The sequence below is a fragment of the Peromyscus eremicus genome, chromosome 2, assembly GCF_949786415.1.
Source record: "Peromyscus eremicus chromosome 2, PerEre_H2_v1, whole genome shotgun sequence".
In the NCBI taxonomy this organism is placed as follows: Eukaryota; Metazoa; Chordata; class Mammalia; order Rodentia; family Cricetidae; genus Peromyscus; species Peromyscus eremicus.
Window position 1 is genome coordinate 127,107,274 of NC_081417.1, and position 9,727 is coordinate 127,117,000.

The following is a 9,727-nucleotide window of genomic DNA, read 5'->3' on the forward strand; positions in this document are numbered from 1 at the left end:
TGAGGTCACAAGAAGACAGCTTTCCCTTTTCCTTGGCCCTCTGTTAACTATTCTTATAATTCCCTTATGCTTGCCTATATTAGTTAGACTAGCCACTAGGTGTCTTTGGCCTCTATTACAGCCATTATTTTCTCTTTTAAAAATTAAAAAGGGGGGAGCTGTAGGGAACATGTAGATACTTGTGTTCACAGATAAGCACTAGGGAAATCAGAAATATTAAATACATGAGGTTTCCTTTCTTCAAAGGAAAATATGTATTACCTGTTTTCCATCTTGAAGGCTGGGAGAGAAGGTGATTAATAGCCTGGTGACCTCTGTGCTGTCTATATAGCCAGGCCACGTGACCTCCTCACACTCTTGAGCCTGTTTATATCAGTCAACCTCTAGCTCTGTCATCCCCCTGACCCTTATCATGAGCTTGTACCTGCTTCCTTAGTTAATATACAGGACCTATCTTTATGGAAGATGTCACTTGTACTTTACAAGAATTTTGATGTATATGTCTTTAACTTTGTTGTGCAGAGGGGATTGAGTTAATTATCACCAGGAAACATTTTTCCAAATTGTGTTGTGTTTAAATATGGCTGAAATAAACTACCTGGTGTCAGCCTTGAAGTTTGAACCAACACTGACTATTGAGTCTTGTTAAATTAAACTGCCTTATCTCACACAGATTGACGTTCTGGTGGAATTGGTGGTTGTATAGGCCTCACCTTCAATTTCCCTCTGTCTTTCTCATCCCTTCAATTTCTCCTACCCCCATTTCCTCACAATTTCATGGTCTCCTGCTCTTTCAGTTGTTCAGTTTCCAGCACCAATATTGTATTCCATAACCGTCTACAACACCAATTCTAGGGTCTCTCCTGCAGTTCTTCTTCTAGCTTCTGTGCACATCAGACACATACACATGATGTACATGCATGCATGCAGGCTAACACTCATACACATGAATCAAAATTAAATAATTTTTATCTTAAATTTTATTGAAAAGCAAAAGTTGGATATAAATTATTATGACTCTCTTTTGAGGTGGATAAGGCCAAAGCAATGGGGCCATGCCTTAAGCAAACAAAGAGCTATGACATATGCAGAGAGCACTCTGGCCAGAGGAAACCTGACCAATAAGCTGCAAACCAAAAGAGGATGATATGCAGCCTAGAGCCAATCAAGAAACACCATAGCAGCTAGGAGCAAAGCCTGCAAAAAATCCACATGTATAGACCTCAGCACTCTGTTTAATAAATGAGAGATTGCTCGCAAACCTCCTGGAGTCTGTGTCATTGACTCTGCATCTACCCATCCCCCGCCCCCGGGATTAGAGACAGTGAGACCCCAGCTGCAGAGTCAGCTACACTCTTTGTGTGTATATTTTTTTTATTTTTTTATTGAAAAACAGATTCTTCTCTCATACAAAGCATCCTGACCATAGTTTCCCCTCCCTCCACTCCTCCTAGCCCCACCCAGAAGTGCTCCTCCTCAATTTCCTCTTTTTAAAAGAGCAGGCCTTAGAGACACAACAACCAACCACAACAAAATAAGATACAATAAGACAAGACAATAGCCCTCCTATCAAGGCTAGACAAGACAACCCAATAGAAGAAAAATACAGTCTTAAGAGCAGGCAAAAAAAGTCACACATGTGTGTGTGTGTGTGTGTGTGTGTGTGTGTGTGTGTGTTCACATATAGTCCAAAGAAGAGAGAGAGGGTGAAAAAAATTAAGTTTCTCTGAAGTAAAGTGGAGATAAGAGACTTTTGGAAGTGTAGAACAGAGTAAGATATAAGAGATTTTGAGATTCAGCATTTGTGTAAGCTAAAAGAGGCATTCAGAAGCCATAGGTGAGAGCTGAGAGATAACATAGTCTGTAGATAGGCCTCTAGTTTCAGAACAGGAAAGGGTTAAATTGAGAAAGTGGCTGATGAGGAAGGAGAGGGCAAAGAAGGTATGAGATGACAGGGTCCCTAAAGTATTGTGCAGCTCCTGGGGAGGGAAACTGTCTTAGTTGTGGTTTCTATTGCTGTGAAGAGACACCATGACCACTGAAACTCATATAAAGAAAAACATTTCATTAAGCTGGCAGCTTACATTTCAGAGTTTGAGTCCATTGTCATCATGGTGGGGAGCATGGCAGCTTTCAAGGATTCATGGTGTTGGTTACATTTTGATCAGAAGACAATAGGAAATGTACTAAGACTAAGACACTGGGCATGACTTGAGCATATACGAGACCTCAAAGCCCACCCCCACTTTGACACACTTCCTCTAATAAGGCCATATCTACTCCAACAAAGCCACAACTCCAAATAGTGCCACTCCCTATGAGCTTATGGGGGCCAATTACATTCAAACTACCACAGAAACCTAGAGAGAAAGAAGAATGCAAGGAAAAAGCTTGGAGTGGCAATTAGAAGCAGATGGAGAAGCAGGTGGAAGAGGCAGGGCTGAGAAGCAGCAGGGACAGGTGGAGAAGGGAGGTGGGAAGTGAGAGGGAAGCAATATATCTGCTTCCATCAGTCCCTGTGCCCATAAAATTATGAAGATTGTCATTTTGTGTAGCTAGAAGATTTCCTGTGTCCCAACCTGCTGGTGGTCAGGACAAATCTCTCTCACCCACCAGTCTAGCAGCCACTCAGATCCAGGTAAACACATAGAGGTTTATATTAAAACTGTTCAGCCATTAGCTCAGGCCTACCACTGACTAGCTCTTACACTTAAATTAGCCCATGATTCTTATTTATGTTTAGACATGTGGCTTGGTACCTTTTCCCAGTTCTGCCTGCACATACTGTTTCTCATTGCCGACTGGCAGCGTCTCCTGATCCAGTCCTCCTGTTCCCAGCATTCTCCTTTCTCTTTGTCCCACCTATACTTCCTGCCTGGCTACTGCCAATCAGCACTTTATTTATTAACCAATCAGAACAACACATTTACACCATACAGAGTGATATCCACAATAATTTTGTTTGTTTTTTTAGGGAGTATACAGTCTGTTTAATACTTAGCATCATTAATACTAAGTGTGTGTTGGAGTTTTCATTTGGGGTGGAGGGAGAAGATTAACTTTGCTAGTACTGGCTGGGAGCCAGGGTCAAAAGCCAACTGTGTTCTCTGGGCTTTCAGTGGCTAAGGAGACCTCCAAGGGAGGGATCATCTCCCAAGCTCCATCACAAAGAGGGGGACACAGTGGGTCCAAGGAGAAAATAAGAACCTGTTGATAGGACTATGATTGTTGGACCTTGGTGTTTTGGCTCAAAAGTGAGTCAGTGGCCAAATATGGGAATAGCCCTTGAGGGCTAGTTTTATGAGTATAATCTAATGGTTTTTAGCAAAGGGGAGAAAGGTAAAAGGTAAAACCTGTTGGTGCCATATTTGGTATGCTCAGGCCTTTTAGATAGCCCTTCAGGTAGTCTGGATGTTGCTGGGGCCTCCAGAAAATGTTAATCCTATCATTGGAGAAAAAGATCACTACCACAATTTTGAGGCAAATATGAACCAAGCTTTATTTAATACTGACTGGCCAGGGTGATGGATTCTGGTCAAGTCCATTCCATGGCCACAAGTCACCTTTTGCAGAAGCTTATAAAGGCAAACCCATTATTCCACATATTTCTCACCAGGTCCAATCAGGGGCAAGCATATATACTTATGTACTCCCAGCCTACATACCTCCACCTTCATGTGATCAAGTACATCCAGTGTAGTTGGGTCAAACAAACTTATTTAGGGGAGAAAAATATGTAGCTTGTTATCTTATATAAAATAATATTTCCAGAATGTCATAAATTATCTATACTTAGGCAAGAGATGTAAAAGTTAGAGGCATTTATTTTTGTTTTATGGATCTCTTAAGCACAGTAATTAAAACTTAAAACATAACTTTGGCCCCCACAGTAACACTAGAATTTAGTGCTTTTTTCTTTGGAATGCCAAAAATCCCATTTCCAGACTGTTTGGAGAACTAGCTCTTTTTTTTCCTTTTTTTAATTTTAGGAAATTTTTTATTCATTTTACATACCAACCACAGATCCCACTCTCATCCCTCCTCCCACTCCTCCCCAAACTTTCCCCCCATCCAAACCTCCATCCCCTCCTCCAAAAGGGTAGAGGTTCCCATGGAGAGTCAGCAAAGCCTGGTACATTCAACTGAGCCATGACCAAGCCCCTCCTCCATGCATCAAGGCTGAGCAAGGCATCCCACTATAGGTAATGGGCTCCAGAAAGACAGCTCATACACTAGAAACAGATCCTGATCCAATGCAAGGTGCCCCTCAAACAGACCAAGCTACACAACTGTCTCCCGAATGCAGAGGGCCTAGTCCAGTCCCATGCAAGCACCACAGCTGTCAGCCTAAAGTTCATGAGTTTGTAGAAACTTAGTTCAGTTTTCTCTGTAATTCTCATCATGATCTTGACCCCCTTGCTCATATAATCCCTCTTCCCTCTCTTCTACTGGACTCCCAGAGCTTGGCCTGGTGCTTGGCTGTGGACCTCTGCATCTGCTTCCATTACTTACTGGATAAAGGCTCTATAAGGACAGTTAGGGCACCAATCTGATTACTGGAGTAGGCCGGTTCAGGCACCCTCTCCACTATTGCTAGTAGTCTAATATGGGTTCATCCTTGTGGATTCCTCAGAATTTCTCTAGCACCAGGTTTCTCCTTAACCCCATAATGTCTCCCTCTATCAAGATATCTCTTTCATTGTCCTCCTACTCCATTCATAACCCAGCTAGACCGTCCCATTCCCTCATGACCTCATTCCCCATTCCCTCCCATCTATTGCCCCCTTTGTCCCCAGTTTATTCATGGAGATCTCCTCTGTTTCCCCTTCCCAAGACCCTCTTAGGGTCCTCCTGGTTTCCTAGCTTCTGTGGAGCCATGGGTTGTAGTCTGTGTATTTAGCATTACCCAATGGTATTTTATATTATTTGTGGATATTGTAAAGGGTGATGTTTCTTTGATTTCATTCTCAGCCCATTTATCATTTGTATATAGGAAGGCTACTAATGGTTTTTAGTTAATCTTGTATCCTGCCACATTACTGAAGTTGTTTATCACCTGTAGGAGTTGCCTGGTAGTGTTTTGGGGGTCACTTATGTATATGATCATATCATCTACAAATAGGAAAAGTTTGATTTCTTCCTTTCTAATATGTGTCCCCTTGATCACCTTTTGTTGTCTAATTGCTCTAGCTAGAACTTCAAGTACTATATTGAATAAATATGAGGAGAACAGACAGCCTTGTCTTGTTCCTGATTTTAGTGGAATCGCTTTGAGTTTCTCTCCACTTAATTTGATGTCGTTTGTCGGTTTGCTGTAAATTGCCTTTATTATGTTTAGTTATGTTCCTTGTATTCCTGATCTCTCTAAGACCTTTATCATGAAGGGGTGTTGGCTTTGTCAAATGCTTTTTTAGGATCTAATGAGAAGATCATGTGTTTTTTTTTCTTTCAGTTTGTTTATATGGTGGATTACATTGACAGATTTTCATATGTGGAACCATCCTTGCGTTTCTGGGATGAAGCCTACTTAGTCATGGTGGATAATTTTTTTTGATGTATTATTGGATTCAGTCTGCCAGTATTTTATTGAGTGTTTTTCCATCAATGTTCATGAGGGAGATTGGTCTGTAATTCTCTTTCTTTGTTGCGTCTTTGTGTGGTTTGATTATAAGGGTAACTGTAGCCTCATAAAAAGAGTTTGGTAATATTATTTCTGTTTCTATTGTGTGGAACAACTTGAAGATTATTGGTATTAGCTCTTGTTTAAAAATCTGGTAGAATTTGGCACTGATGCCATTTTGTCCTGTTTTTTTTTTGTTTGTTTGTTTGGTTGGTTTTTTGTTTTGTTTTGTTTTTTTTGGGGGGGGGACTTTTAATGACTGTTTCTATTTCCATAGGATTTATGGGTCTATTTAAATTGTTTATCTGGTCTTAATTTAACTTTGGTATGTGATATCTATCCAGAAAATTGTTCATTGCTTTTAGATTTTCCAATTTTGTGGAGTACATGTTTTTGAAATATGACCTGATGATTCTCTGATTTCCTCATTGTCGGTTGTTATGTCTCCCTTTTTGTTTCTGATTTTGTTAATTTGGATGCTCTCTCTCTGCCTTTTGTTTACTTTGGCTAAGGGCTTGCCTATTTTGTTTATTTTCTCAAAGAACCAACTCTTTGTTTTGTTGATTCTTTGTATTCTTCTCTTTGTTTCTATTTTATTAATTTCAGCTCTCAATTTGTTTACTTCCTGGCCTCTATTCCTCTTGGGTAAGTTTGCTTCTTTTTCTCCTAGGGCTTTCAGGTGTGCTGTTAAGTCACTAATGTAAGATTTATCCAACTTCTTTATGTGGGCATTTAGTGCTATGAATTTTCCTCTTAGCACTGCTTCTATAGGGTCTCATAAGTTTGGGCGTGTTGTACATTATTTTTCACTGAATTCTAGGAAATCTTTAATTTCTTTCTTTATTTCTTCCTTGAACCAGTGGTGATTTAATTGAGTATTATTCAGTTTCCATGAGATTGTAGTTTTTTGTCACTTTTGTTGTTGAAATCTAGCTGTGGTGATATTTTATTTGTGCTGAAATGTGGTGATATTTTATTTGTGCTGAAATGTGGTGATGTTTTATTTGTATGTTAATAAAGTTTGCCTGGAGATCAGAAGAAATAGCAAGCCATTAAGTAAATACAAAAGTCAGGCAGTGATCACACATGCCCTTAATCCAATCACTTGGCAGGCAGGGTCTCTTTGTATTCAAGGTCACACTGGGGAATAGAATTGAGCTGAGTTTAAATATATGGCTACGCCGGGCGGTGGTGGCGCACGCCTTTAATCCCAGCACTCGGGAGGCAGAGCCAGGCGGATCTCTGTGAGTTCGAGGCCAGCTTGGGCTACCAAGTGAGTCCCAGGAAAGGCGCAAAGCTACACAGAGAAACCCTGTCTCGAAAAACCAAAAAAAAAAACAAAAACAAAAACAAAAAATAAATAAATAAATAAATAAATAAATAAATAAATAAATATATGGCTAAACAGTTTTAATTAATATAAGCTTCTGTGTGTTTCTTTGGGGGACGCGAGTAGGAGAGATTTGTCCCAAATGCAGGCCAGCTGGGACACAGGAAATTTTCCAGCTACATCTAGCTTTAAGCCATGGTGGTCCAATAGAATACAGGAGGTTATTTCAACTTTTTTGTATCTGTTGAGACTTGCTTTGTGGCTGAGTATATAGTCAATTTTAGAGAAGATTCCATGGGGTGCTAAGAAGAATGTATATTCTTTTGTGTTAGGGTGGAATGTTCTATAGATATCTATTAAGTACATTTGAGTCATAATATCTGTTAGTTCCCTTATTTCTCTGTTAAGTTTCTGTTTGGCAGACCTGTCCGTTGGTGAGAGTGGAGTATTAAAGTCTTCCACTATTAACATATGGGGTTTGATGTGCAGTTTAAGCTTTAGTAATATTTCTTTTACAAATGTAGGTACCCTTGTATTTGGGGCATAAATGTTCAGAATTGAGATTTCATCTTCATGGATTTTTCCTGTGCTGAATATGTAATGTCCTTCCCTATCTCTTTCAATTGATTTAAGTTTGAAATCTATTTTGTTAAATATTGGGATAACCACACCAGCTTGCTTCTTAAGTCCATTTGACTGCATAAACTTTTCCAAGCCCTTTAGTCTGAGGTAGTGTCTGTCTTTGAAGTTCAGGTGTGTTTCTTGTATGCAGCAGAAGGATGGATTCTGTTTTCATATCCATTTGGTTAGCCTGTGTCTTTTTAAAGGTGAATTGAGTCCATTAATATTAAGGAATATTAATGACCAGCGATTGTTAATTACTGTTATTTTTTGGTTGTTGTATTGCGTGTTTCCCTTCTTTGGTATTTTTTTTGGTGTGGCATTATCTATTGCCTGTGTCTTCATGGGTGCATCTAGCTTCCTTAGGTTATATTTTTCCTTCTAGTGCTTTCTATATGGCTGGATTTGTGGATAGGTATTGTTTAAATCTGGTTTTACCTTGAAATATTTTGTTTACTCTGCCTATGGTGATTGAGAGTTTTGTTGGGTACAGTAGTCTGGGTTGGCATCCATGGTTTCCTGGTGTCTGCATAATGTCTGTTCAGGATCTTCTGGCTCTCAGAGTCTCCCCTGAGAAATCAGTGTTATTCTACCTTTGTATGTTATTTGGCCTTTTTTTTTTTTGCAGTTCTTATTTTTTTTCTTTATTCTGTATGTTTAGTGGTTTGATTATTATATGGCAAGGGGACTTTTTTTTAAATCGAGTCTATTTGGTGTTCTGTAAGCTTTTTGTATCTTCATAGGCATTTCCTTCAGGTTGGTAAAGTTTTCTTCTATGATTTTGTTGACTATATTTTCTATGCCTTTAATCTGGTATTCTTCTCCTTCTTCTATCCCTATTATTCTTAAGTTTGGTCTTTTCATGGTGTTCCAGATTTCCTGGACGTTTTATGTTATGATTTTGTTGGCTTTAATGCTTTCTTTGACTGATGAATCTATTTCCTCTAGTATCTTCAACACCTGAGATTCTCTCTTCCATCTCTTTTATTCTGTTGGTTATGCTTGCATCTGTAGTTCCTATTTGTTTACTCAGATTTTCCATTTCCAGCATTCCCTAAGTTTGTGTCTTCTTTATTGTCTCTATTTCAGTTTTCAAATCTTGAACTGTTTCCTTCGCCTTTTTAATTGCTTTTTCTTGGTTTTCTTGACTTTCTTTAAGGGATTTATTGATTTTTTCCAATTTTTTTGTTTGTCTTTTCCTCTCCTTCTTTAAGGGAATTTTTCATTTCCTCTTTTAAGGCCTCTATCATCTTCTTAAAGTAATTTTTAAGGTCATTTTCTTCTGCTTCTTCTGCGTTGGGATGTTGGGATGTTCAGGTCTTGCTGATGTGGAACCACTAGGTTCTAGTGGTGCCATATTGGTCATTATGTTGATGACTGTATTTTTGCACTGCCATCTACCCACCTCTTCCTGCACTCAGTGCAAGTGGTGTCTGTCAGAGGGGGCCTTTCTTTGTCCAATCAACACTCTTGGTCCAATCAGAGCCCTTGGTACTCTTAGACCAATAAGCGCTGGCCAGCCCTGTCCCAGGGAGATGCTACAGTCTCAGAGTGTGGTTGGTTTGAGGGGTGGGGTGGGGGATGGTGGTAGTCTAGCCTGCCTGCAGGAGACCTGCCTGCTGTCCTGAGACTAAGTTATCAATGGATGGTGGTGTGGGGACATAGGGTTGTGCCCCTGGACTCAAAGCCTAGAGGCTGGGGTGAGCAGGTAGAAGAACAAAGACTCACTTCTTAGTCCAATTGGTGCTGGCAGGCTCTGTCTCAGGGAGAAGCTATCTTAAAGATATCTTGACTTCATTTATGTATAAGGATACATATCTTGGGAAAAGAGGTTCTGCTTTTGTTTCCATAGAAGATGAGAACCTATAGCTTGCTTCCATGCTAATATTGTTTGATCAAGGAAGACTCCCTGAGAAGTCTCCAGATGTTCCAACATCCATAACAGCTTCAAGGTAACTGGCTCAGACAATGCAGCCTCACAGACTACTACAGTCAGGACTTGACCATAATTCTTAATTTTCTTAGGATCCCGATAAGATTGCCAGTGCCCCTAACCAGTAGCAAATAGTATGAGATACTACATCCAAATTCCCAAAATATTGTTTATGAATTTTTATTTTTTAAAGAGGGTTGATTATAAATGTAAGCTTCTTCTA